Source organism: Nicotiana sylvestris, chromosome 10 (assembly GCF_000393655.2).
Source record: "Nicotiana sylvestris chromosome 10, ASM39365v2, whole genome shotgun sequence".
Taxonomy (NCBI): domain Eukaryota; kingdom Viridiplantae; phylum Streptophyta; class Magnoliopsida; order Solanales; family Solanaceae; genus Nicotiana; species Nicotiana sylvestris.
The window spans coordinates 128124614-128134921 of record NC_091066.1 but is presented as its reverse complement, the minus strand read 5'-3'; the positions used below and the strand labels follow the sequence as shown (position 1 = coordinate 128134921).

General features: G+C 31.0%; 1 long non-coding RNA gene across 2 annotated transcripts; it reads right to left on the bottom strand.

Moving 5' to 3' along the window:
* Window positions 1-6121: 6121 nt before the first annotated feature.
* Window positions 6122-7725, bottom strand: LOC104228106 (uncharacterized). Of its 2 annotated transcripts, none has more exons than XR_011403084.1 (2): window positions 7332-7725; window positions 6122-6513 (listed from the first exon to the last, which is right to left on the bottom strand). It is a non-coding gene; the product is annotated as an uncharacterized lncRNA (long non-coding RNA). The 2 variants fall into 2 exon arrangements; XR_711252.2 differs by having other exon boundaries at window positions 7343-7725.
* Between the last annotated feature and the right edge of the window lie 2583 nt (window positions 7726-10308).

Here is a 10308-nt window from a genome sequence, read left to right as displayed (position 1 = left end):
AGTTCGAACGTCTATTTTTAGTACTTTCCTTTCAATTCCTATGGATAATTAGCCACCTTTGCTAATTGATCATTAGGACAAAAGAAACTTAAGTAACTAGCCTACCAACTACTACAATGGTTCACCAGAAATGTCAGTGACATAAAAAAAATAAACTTAAACATCTTAGACAGAATGATATTATTGAAAAGAACCGCAAAAAGATAAGGGATCTTTGCATAAATAGCTGACCGGATTTAATGTTTATTTTTTCTTTAAGCATATTGCACACTGCTTATTTCATATACATAATATACATGGATTATACATGTCTTTTACATCCGCTGACTATTTTTTAAATTATCTATTTGGAGGGTGGCTGTTTTGTTTAATTTTTCAAAAGGGAATATTTGCATAAATAGCCAAACGGATTCAATATTTATTTTTTCTAGACTGTATACATATATTATACACTGGTTATGCATAGTTATATACCTAAAATACATGTATTATACATGTCTTTTACATCCGCTAACTATTTCTATTTTAAACTATCTTGTGGGTGGCTGTATAGGTTAATTTTTCAAAAGATGGATCTTTGCATAAAGGATAAAAAGAAACAAAAACACTTGATCCTGTTGTGTTTAATTAAACTTCTACTTAGAATTCGTGGATGAAGATCACATATTAAGTATATAACGTATTTGCATGACCCTACAAATGTAATGTATTTTATTTAATCTTACTTACAAAAACCTTTTTCTTATTCTGTTTCCATCATTACATGTGCTTTTGTTGACAATAATCGAGTAAGGCGTATGATAAAACTTTTTTCTACTTCCATTATGGGAAAAAAGTGTAGGCACTATCAACATCGAACTCAATATTTTGGCTCTAAACCTAATGATAATAAGGAAGGGTCCTACGATATCTTTATTTACAGATGTTGGTTATTATTACGTGCCACTAAGGGATATTGTGCACAAATAAACATAAGGGAATGAGAAATATTCGATTGATTTTGTCTAACAAGTTATATCTACAAGGAAAAATAAAGAAAGAGCGTAAGAAAGTGGGAAAAATGCAAAAAGGAAATGTGAGTAGGCAACAAATTACATCAGGTTGCTATCTTATATCTTCCTTTTCATCCGGTAAAGCAAATATATTCACGAAATTTATTTGATGATTTAAGTTGTGTGGTTACACTTGGGCATGCTATCTTGTTTTCTTTAATTATAATATTAATGATTAAGCTGCTCTTTTTAAATCTAATAGGATGTTACGGTATGGTGCTTAGTTTGCTTTAATTATTCTTGGCAGGATGAGTGAGGAGAGTTGCTTGAAAATGTTGTCTACATTTGAAGTGTAGTTTGACTGTTCGGGGACAAGCAATTGTTTAAGTGTGAAGTATTGATGGTAGGTTAGGAACCCGTATTTTAGCTGTATTTTGCACTCTAATTACTACACTTTGAATGTATTTGAGCCAAATTATTAGTACTTTATACTTATTATGTGTGTTATGCTGTGTAGGATGTGATTTCGAGTGAAGAAGCACGTTTGGAGCGAAAATGATGATTTAGAGCTTTGAAGTCTGAGTAGAAGCCCAAGAAATTAAGTCAGGATCACGTTCGGGGATCGAGGACCAAGTCTGGATGTTAAAAGGTCAGAAGAAGATTATTTTGAGAATAAATGCAATACCCTTTCGCGTCGTGCATGGGGTGCATGCTAGTGCAAAATTCATGTATAGTGGAAAAAATAGACCTCTTAACTTTCCCACTAATGTCACGAATGGTGCGCCGTCCAGGGCGCCGCGATAGTGTAATTTTTTGTCCAACTATTCCACTTCAGCTCAGAGAAGATAGTTTCTTATGGGCCTGTTCCTATATAGTTTAAATACACCAAAATATAATTTTCAAAGGACTTTTGACCTACAGAAGATTGGGAGAGCATTGGAGACTCTAAGGCACAAGTATAATTTTTAGCTCGCATCAGAAACTATTTATATCTGATAGTTGAAAAAATGTATAAAATTTGTATAATTTTTGTATATAACATACATAATATATATATATATATATAAAATATACAAATTTTATATTTTTTAGCTATTATTTTTACAACAGCTATACTGTCTCATTTTTCCAAACATCTTAGTGCAGAATTATGGAAGAGCCGTTGATGAAAGCCAAAATGGTAAAGAAACGAAACTACTCCACATAATAGCAATTTAAAAAACTACATGTAAAATTGAAAGTCTTATGCTTCCTCGTATTACACTATTACGTATATAACGCGTTCGCATGACGCTATAAATGCAATGCTTATTAATTAAAATCCGATCTCACCTTCAACAACGTTTTTTTCCTTTTCATTTTTCCATCATTAATTCCATTTGCTTTTGTTGATAATAATCGAGCATGGACATGATAACCTTCTTTACTCTATAGCCATGAAATAAATTAATGTGGAGCCACCATCAACGTCGTACTCTATAGGCTCTAACCCAAAAGAAATTAAGGTAGGGTCCTTAGAAAATTTAGAGATGTTTATCACGTGCTTCTTAGAGATGTTAATTATAATAAACACATAAGCTCTCTGGTAGAGGGACTTTTTTTCTTTTTCATATTGAACGAGCTAACCATATTTATTTGATGATATATTAAATATTCCCTACTAGATATGTGGTGGTTATCCATGGGCATGATGAATATTTTTCTAAGGATTTCCTTTCTTAGAATTTCGTTTTCTAGTATATTTTTTCTCATTGCATGTGAAGTCAATTTCACGAAATTGATAGCTTTCCAAGAATGAAAAAAAGATTGAAAGAGTAAGGCAATCAATAAAGTCACATGTAAGATTTTTTTACGTGACAACAATAAATTGTCCTTGACAGTTACGAGACTAATCATGAAATTTTAAAAGGGCAATTGGCTAATTCTAGAGAATCCTACTTAGCATAGCAGCGCATTCAGATTGATCTTCTTTTCTTTCTTGGGCAAAAAAATAAGAATTGTAAGCTGTCTATTAGATGCATGTTTCAAGGCCCTTCTAGTTGAAATATCTATGTACGTGAAACTTAATATCGTAGATAAGAAAATAAAGCATCCTAAGCTTGTACATTTGTCCCTCGATAAATATCTTCAATAATGTATCTCTAGTTGTTTACCCTAAAAACTGATAACAATTTAATTTATATTTTGGTAGTAAGGACACGTGATTTACTTAACACAAACTGAAAGAAATGAAATATTGATAATGAAATTGACTGAAAATAGGAATAAAGTAAACTAAATGAGATGGCTATCTTTGATCCTCGAGCTAGGTCACCCCCGAATTAAACAAGTACTTTACTGGAAAGTATGAACAGAATAATAAAGTATTGAGAGCTTAAGAAGACGATGTATTGCTTTATGTAATGTGAATATAATGCCTTTTACAAATGATCAGACCCCCTTTATACAGTAGGGGAGTCCTACCGTTGGTACAATTCTAAATATAGTAAGAAAACCCATGATTAACTAAGTAATCGGCCTCTTCTTGATGCGTGTCGTTATATCTGCCGTGATCCTCGCCCGATTGCGGATATTTTGATTTTATGTTATTTGGCTTGGTAAGCCTTCCTCGATCTCGCTCGAACTTTATCCCGCTCGATCTCGATCTTAGCTGATCTCGATCTCGATCTTAGCTGATCTCGATCTCGATCTTAGCTGATCTCGATCTCGATCAGTCCTTGAGTCACGAGCTTGGCAATCTAATTCCATGTCACAGTCCGGTATGACATGGGGTCGAACCTCGGCCTGTCACGCTCTGGTCTCGATTAATTATAAAAAGGGACAAGCCCGATTTTGACCATATAAACTAGTCCAATGCTCATTGCAAATTTTGTTTTAGTACATGGTGAAATTGGATAAAATAACATAGAATATAGATAAATAAAATGCATAAGATTTTTGTTAGGTTATTTTTTTCTATTCAAATTGTAAGTGTCATAGAAGATTATTTCCTCAACGCCATTTAGTCAAAATACACATTCTGAAGTTCCTAAGACTACGCTCTTGGCCATAGAATTTGGGAGTTCTTTTTCAAATATCTATTTGTTTATAGATTTTACTCATTTTTTCTAGAGTAGTTTTTGAAGTTTTCTGCTCATAAAAATTCAAATTCTTTTCAAGTAAAATGCATGTCTAAACGTACAATTTCAACTTTTAAAAATCATTTTTCATCTCATTTTTAAAAATTCATTTTTGCAAGATCAATCAAACCTATGTCCAAATGCTAGCTAAACAATGAGAAAGTAATTTGAGATCAACTTCTTCTAGCTAATCAATCATCTCAGACAGTGTGATAATGACCTTGATGATTGTTAGTTCAAAAGTCTATTTTTAGTACTTTCCTTTCAATTCCTATGGATAATTAGCCACCTTTGCTAATTGATCATTAGGACAAAAGAAACTTAAGTAACTAGCCTACCAACTACTACAATGATTCACCATAAATGTCAGTGACATTAAAAAAAAATACACTTAAAATCTTAGACAGAATGATATTATTGAAAAGAACCGCAAAAAGATAAGGGATCTTTGCATAAATAGCCGACCGGATTTAATGTTTATTTTTTCTTTAAGCATATTGTACACTGCTTATTTCATATACATAATATACATGGATTATATATGTCTTTTACATCCGCCGACTATTTTTATTGTAAACTATTTGGTGGGGGGCTGTTCAGGTTAATTTTTCAAAAGGGGATATTTTCATAGATAATCGGACGGATTTAATATTAACTTTTTCGAGCCGGTATACATATAATATACACTGATTATGCACATATACATAATATACATAAATTATACATGTCTTTTACATCCACTAACTATTTTTATTTTAAAATATCTGGTGGGTGGCTGTTTTGAATAATTTTTCAAAAGGAGATATTTGCATAAATTGCTAGACGGATTTAATATTTATTTTTTTAGCCGGTATACATATATTATACACTGATTATGCACAATTATATACATAATATAGATGGATTATACTTGACTTTACATTCACTGACTATTTTTATTTTAAACTATCTTGTGGGTGGCTGTTTAGGTTAATTTTTCAGAGGAGGGATCTTTAATTTGCATAAAGGATAAAAAGAAAAAAAAAACACTTGATCCTGTTGTCTTTAATTAAACTTCTAATTATAATTCGTGGATGACGATCACATATTAAGTATACAAAGCATTTGCATGACACTACAAATGTAATAGTATATTTTATTTAATCTTACTTACAAAAGCCTTTTTCTTATTGTGTTTCCATCATTACATGTGCTTTTGTTGACAATAATCGAGTAAGGGGTATGATAAAAAAAATTTCTACTTCCATTATAGAAAAAAAAGTGGAGGCACTATCAACATCGAACTCAATGTTTTGGCTCCAAACCTAATGATAATAAGGAAGGGTCCTACGATATCTTTATTTACAGATGTTGGTTATTATTACGTGCCACTAAGGGATAATATACACAAATAAACATAAGGAAATGAGAAATATTCGATTGATATTGTCTAACAAGTTGTACCGACAAGGAAAAATAAATAAAGAGCGTAAGAAAGTGGGAAAATGCTAAAAAGGAAAGGTGAGTAGGACACAAACTACATCAGGTTGCTATCGAATATCTTCCTTTTCATCTGGAATTAAAGCAAATATATTCACGAAATTTATTTGATGATTTAAGTTGTGTGGTTATACATGGGCATGATATCTTGTTTTCTTTAATTATAATAATGATTAGGCTGACCAAGGATATACAGAACACATGCATAATCTTTTTATGTGCAACAAAAAATAGAAGTAAATTTTCCTTGACATTAATGATCATATAGTTTTATTAAATTAGAGAGTACCCATGAAATTTCAAGAGATGGTCAATTGTGGAGAATCTTAATTAGCAGCAATGATGAGGGTCAGTTCAACATGACTAGTAAAGCCACTTACTTTGTTAGTCCCTTAATATTTAACTAGTTAATTTTTCCGCGTTTCACGCAATTATTAGAAACAATAGTAAATGTATGTAGTATATAATTATTATTTTTCTTCTAAATTTAGTTGAGATAAAAGAGAAAATCTTATTTATATGCATACAAAATTTAATCCTATGAATTGATTATATTACTAATATAAATTATTTTCAATTACAAACCAAGTGCTCAATTTCCATACTTCAAGCCCTATACATGTTACAACTTACAAGATAGGGGCATCCAAATGTTCCAACACATCACTTTAACAAATGCTTTAAATACTGATAAAATACGACGGTTGATTTGCAATGCATAAAATAAAACAAAATCCCTCCTTTTCTTCCTAATTTGGTGATATATATTTCTTTTCTCTAAATAAGTATAAGAAGTGAGACGAAAATTGCATTGACTGAAATGATGTTTAATGTTGCCGTAAGTATTAGAATATTGCACGCGAGTGTATGTTCTAAACCTCCAGAATCTATCAAATAGATCATGAAAGTATATGCTTGTGAACCTGCAAAGAGAAAATTAAAATAAATAGTAAATGATATACTTGTAAATAAAAAGGAAAATGGAAAAAGCTCAGACTCAATAGTTTAAAATTATACTATTCACATAATCATTAGACATCTTTAACTATCTTTGACAAAAAAAAAAAGACATCTTTAACTATCTTGAGTTTTAATAATAACTTCCCCAATTTTTATAAATATAGATTTTTGTAAAATAAGTTACTTGATTTTTAATTTTTGTTCTTTACTTTATATCAATATAGAAATTAAAGAAGAGGAAAAAATGCGATCAAAAGTGATTCGCAATTCGAATTTTCTGCAGTTGTTTTCTTTCCGTTCTCATTTCTTTCTTCCTTTCCTTATTTTTTTCTTTAACTTTTACTGTTCTCTTTCTTTTCCTTTTAATTTCTTGCACCCTCAAAATTTGCAACCCTCTCCATGGCATACTGAATCCCGCCAAAATAACTACTTAAACAAATCCTTTTTTTAACCCAGTTTTTATTTCAATTTTTTTATAGTTTTGATTATTTCCCAAATAAATATTTCTACTGTATCAACATCTTATCACCCTCTCTTATCAGTTTAGCACAGAGGGGAGTCACAGAGGATACCATTGAAGGCGATAAGATCATAGAGATAAGAGCAGTTGTATCACAAAATTGGAATGATTCTCTGAGAATATTGATCACCATATTATTTTGCGTTGAATTGAAAAGAAAGTACAAAAAAACAAAGTAAGTAAAGCTTTAAAGATGAAAACGAAGAAAGGAAAAGCCGCACAATAAATTTACAGAGAGATTATAAAGAGACTATCACAAACCTATAGAATACCTTGGGGAAGGGTTCGTTCGTAACCGGAAAGTCGTCATCGCGAAGTTCGAATACTGGAAATTTCTGTGTTCTAGCAAATCGACAGTTTCACAAATTTTTGCTGACATCTCGCTTTTCGAAGCTTCGTGTAATGCAAACAATTCATATGTCCTTGTATAAGAATCAACTTATTTAGTGGATAATGCTTTAGTTCTAATCTAGGAAGTTAGTTGATTGTAATGAAGAACTCGAATAAGAAATTCAAGAGAAACCACATTGTAATATCAATTTTATAGTCTCCAATTTATCTAGTGATAGGCTTTTCAAATTCTGATGTCCTTTAATTCTGATTAGTCATTATAGGTCTTGATGATGAGTAACCAAAACGTTACTTTGGTTCATAAAAGCTGGCAGAACGTACGCTATTCCAAGAGAAGTAAAGAAGTGTCGTTTGAATTTTTGCACTTAAAACTAAATAAATGAAAAAAAATAAGGAGAAAGCAAAAAAAAAAAACCCAGGGAAAAGATAAATAAAAATGCTGGTATTTGGGATGTGCCACATCAGCTTTTTCATTCCCACTTTTATATATATATATATATAGAGAGAGAGAGATTAGTTTGCTGTACGCAAACCTTTGTGAAAAGAGAAAAGCTTAATTTTGAGAAGTAGCGCAAAATAAGGGTGTGTTTGGTATAACGAAAATGTTTTCCGTGGAAAATATTTTCCAAGAAAATATTTTCTAAGAAAACAAGTAGTAATCTTATTCATTTTCCGTTGTTTGGTAGGCAAATTAAGGAAAATGGCTTCTCAAGAATATTCATAAATAATTTAGATATAATAAACATGAAGTTATAAACTTTTAAACCAACAACCTTCCGAATCCACAAATTTCATAAACTTTCGAAACCGCGAAATTTCGAACCCGTAAACATTATAATTTCTAGACCCGTAAACATCCAAACACATAAACCTCCGAACTCATAACTTTGGAACTTGTAAAATTTTGTACTTTTAAACTGATAAATAAAAAAAAACTAAAACTGAAATATATATTTAATAAATATTTTTTTTGGGGGGGGGAAATATCTGGTGGGGGGTGTGGTGTTGTGACAGAAGAACCTGGAAAAGAATTGATGAAATCTTTTTAGAAAATAAAAAAATAAAAAATGAGAAATTTGCACAAATAGTTTCCAGATGACGATTTAGATACAACATGTTAACTCTTCACTCGCCTCTTAAGCGTTGTAAAAAAAAAAGGTAATTTTTTTGCGGTAGGGGGGTAGGGGGTGGGGTGGAGAGGTAGTAGATGGATGGTAACAGAAAAACCGAAATTTGAAAAGAAAAAGCCTTTTTTGGAGAGAGCTGGTGGGGTGGGTTGGTAAGGATGGGGAAGGTTGAGAACGAGTTTTGGAAAATGTTTTCCCTTCTCTTGATAAGGAAAACATTTTCCTCCAATTAGAGGAAAATGAGTTGATAAGGAAAATATTTTCCAAAACATTTAAGCCAACCAAACATGGAAAAATTGGAAAATATTTTCCGGAAAATGTTTTCCTTCATACCAAACACACCCTAAGTGAAAATAGAATGAGCTAATCCGACGAGTAATTGGAAAATAATCAGTATTTTCAAAATTATTGAAAAATAGTTACTATTTTTTGCGGAGCTAAAATCTAGACAAAAATACTCTAGCTGAAACACGAAAAGTTCCAACATAATATATTGGATTAATGAACTCCTGTGTATAAACTTCCAGCATATTATGTTGGAACTCCAGCACATTAAGAAATTCCAGCATATTATGCTGGAATCTCATGTAAAAAGTTCGAACTCCACCATATTATGCTGAATTTTTTTCCGGATTTTTAAGGGGTTTTAAGGTTGTTTTTGTTCGATTTTATTTTTACATGAAAAAACGACTAAATTCAATTATTTTTGAAATTGACTAATTTTCAATTAGCAGTTGTAAATAAGGCTATTTCTTATTTTTTTTTCCCGCAAAACAAAGCTAACCAATTGGCCTATATACCAAATACTCCCTTTGCTTGATTTACAACGTTTGATTAGACATAAAATTTAAGAATTTTTTTTGAAAAAAATTTGTGATTTTAGAATATGCTATGACATTTTTGTGACTATAAAATTATTATGTCATTAAGAATAAACATAGAAGATTAACGTTAAATTATATCTAAATATAACAAGATTTTCTTTTTGAAGCATAAATCAAAAAAGAAATAGTATCACACATAGCGAAACTAAGGGAGTAATATATTCACCTGAGAACTCGCTGGAGTAATATAATTATATAAACAGTATGAAAAACAATTAGGAAACAGTATACTAATGAATTATGGAAGTGTTGAAGAATTATGGAAGCACTCCTTTTTAGTTTAATTATGGAAGTGAAATTATCACGTACTTGCTATTGCGTATTTAACGCATTTGCATGACGCTAGAAATGCAAATTTTATTTCAACGACATCACTTTTTACAACCTTTCACATTTTTTAATAAAGTTTTCGTGATTCCCATTTGCTTTTATTGATAATAATAGAGCCACCATGCTCTACAGAATCCAACTAAAAGATATTAAAGGTCCTAAGAACATTTAGAGATGTTTATGACTTTGCAAATATTATTGGATTCTACCAAACTCGTAGCTATCTAACAAGGGTGTCTGCGCTCCTGCCTCTTACTGATGTTAGAGCAAACAATAGGATAAGAAATATACAATTGCTTTTGTCTTTAACGAAAAGGAAAACGAAATAAAGAGCAAGAAGCGCACCAACATTAGAGATCTTTCTTTTTGTGCATTCTTTCCTTTACATAAAAAAAGAAAAGAAAAGAAGAAGCTAAGATATTAATTATTTGAAGATATATTTTAATTTAGTCCCTTTTGATTTGGATATGTATTGTGTTGATCCATCGGCATGATGAACATTTTATCATTTGTTTGTGTAATTATGATGATGGTCCTATATTCTCA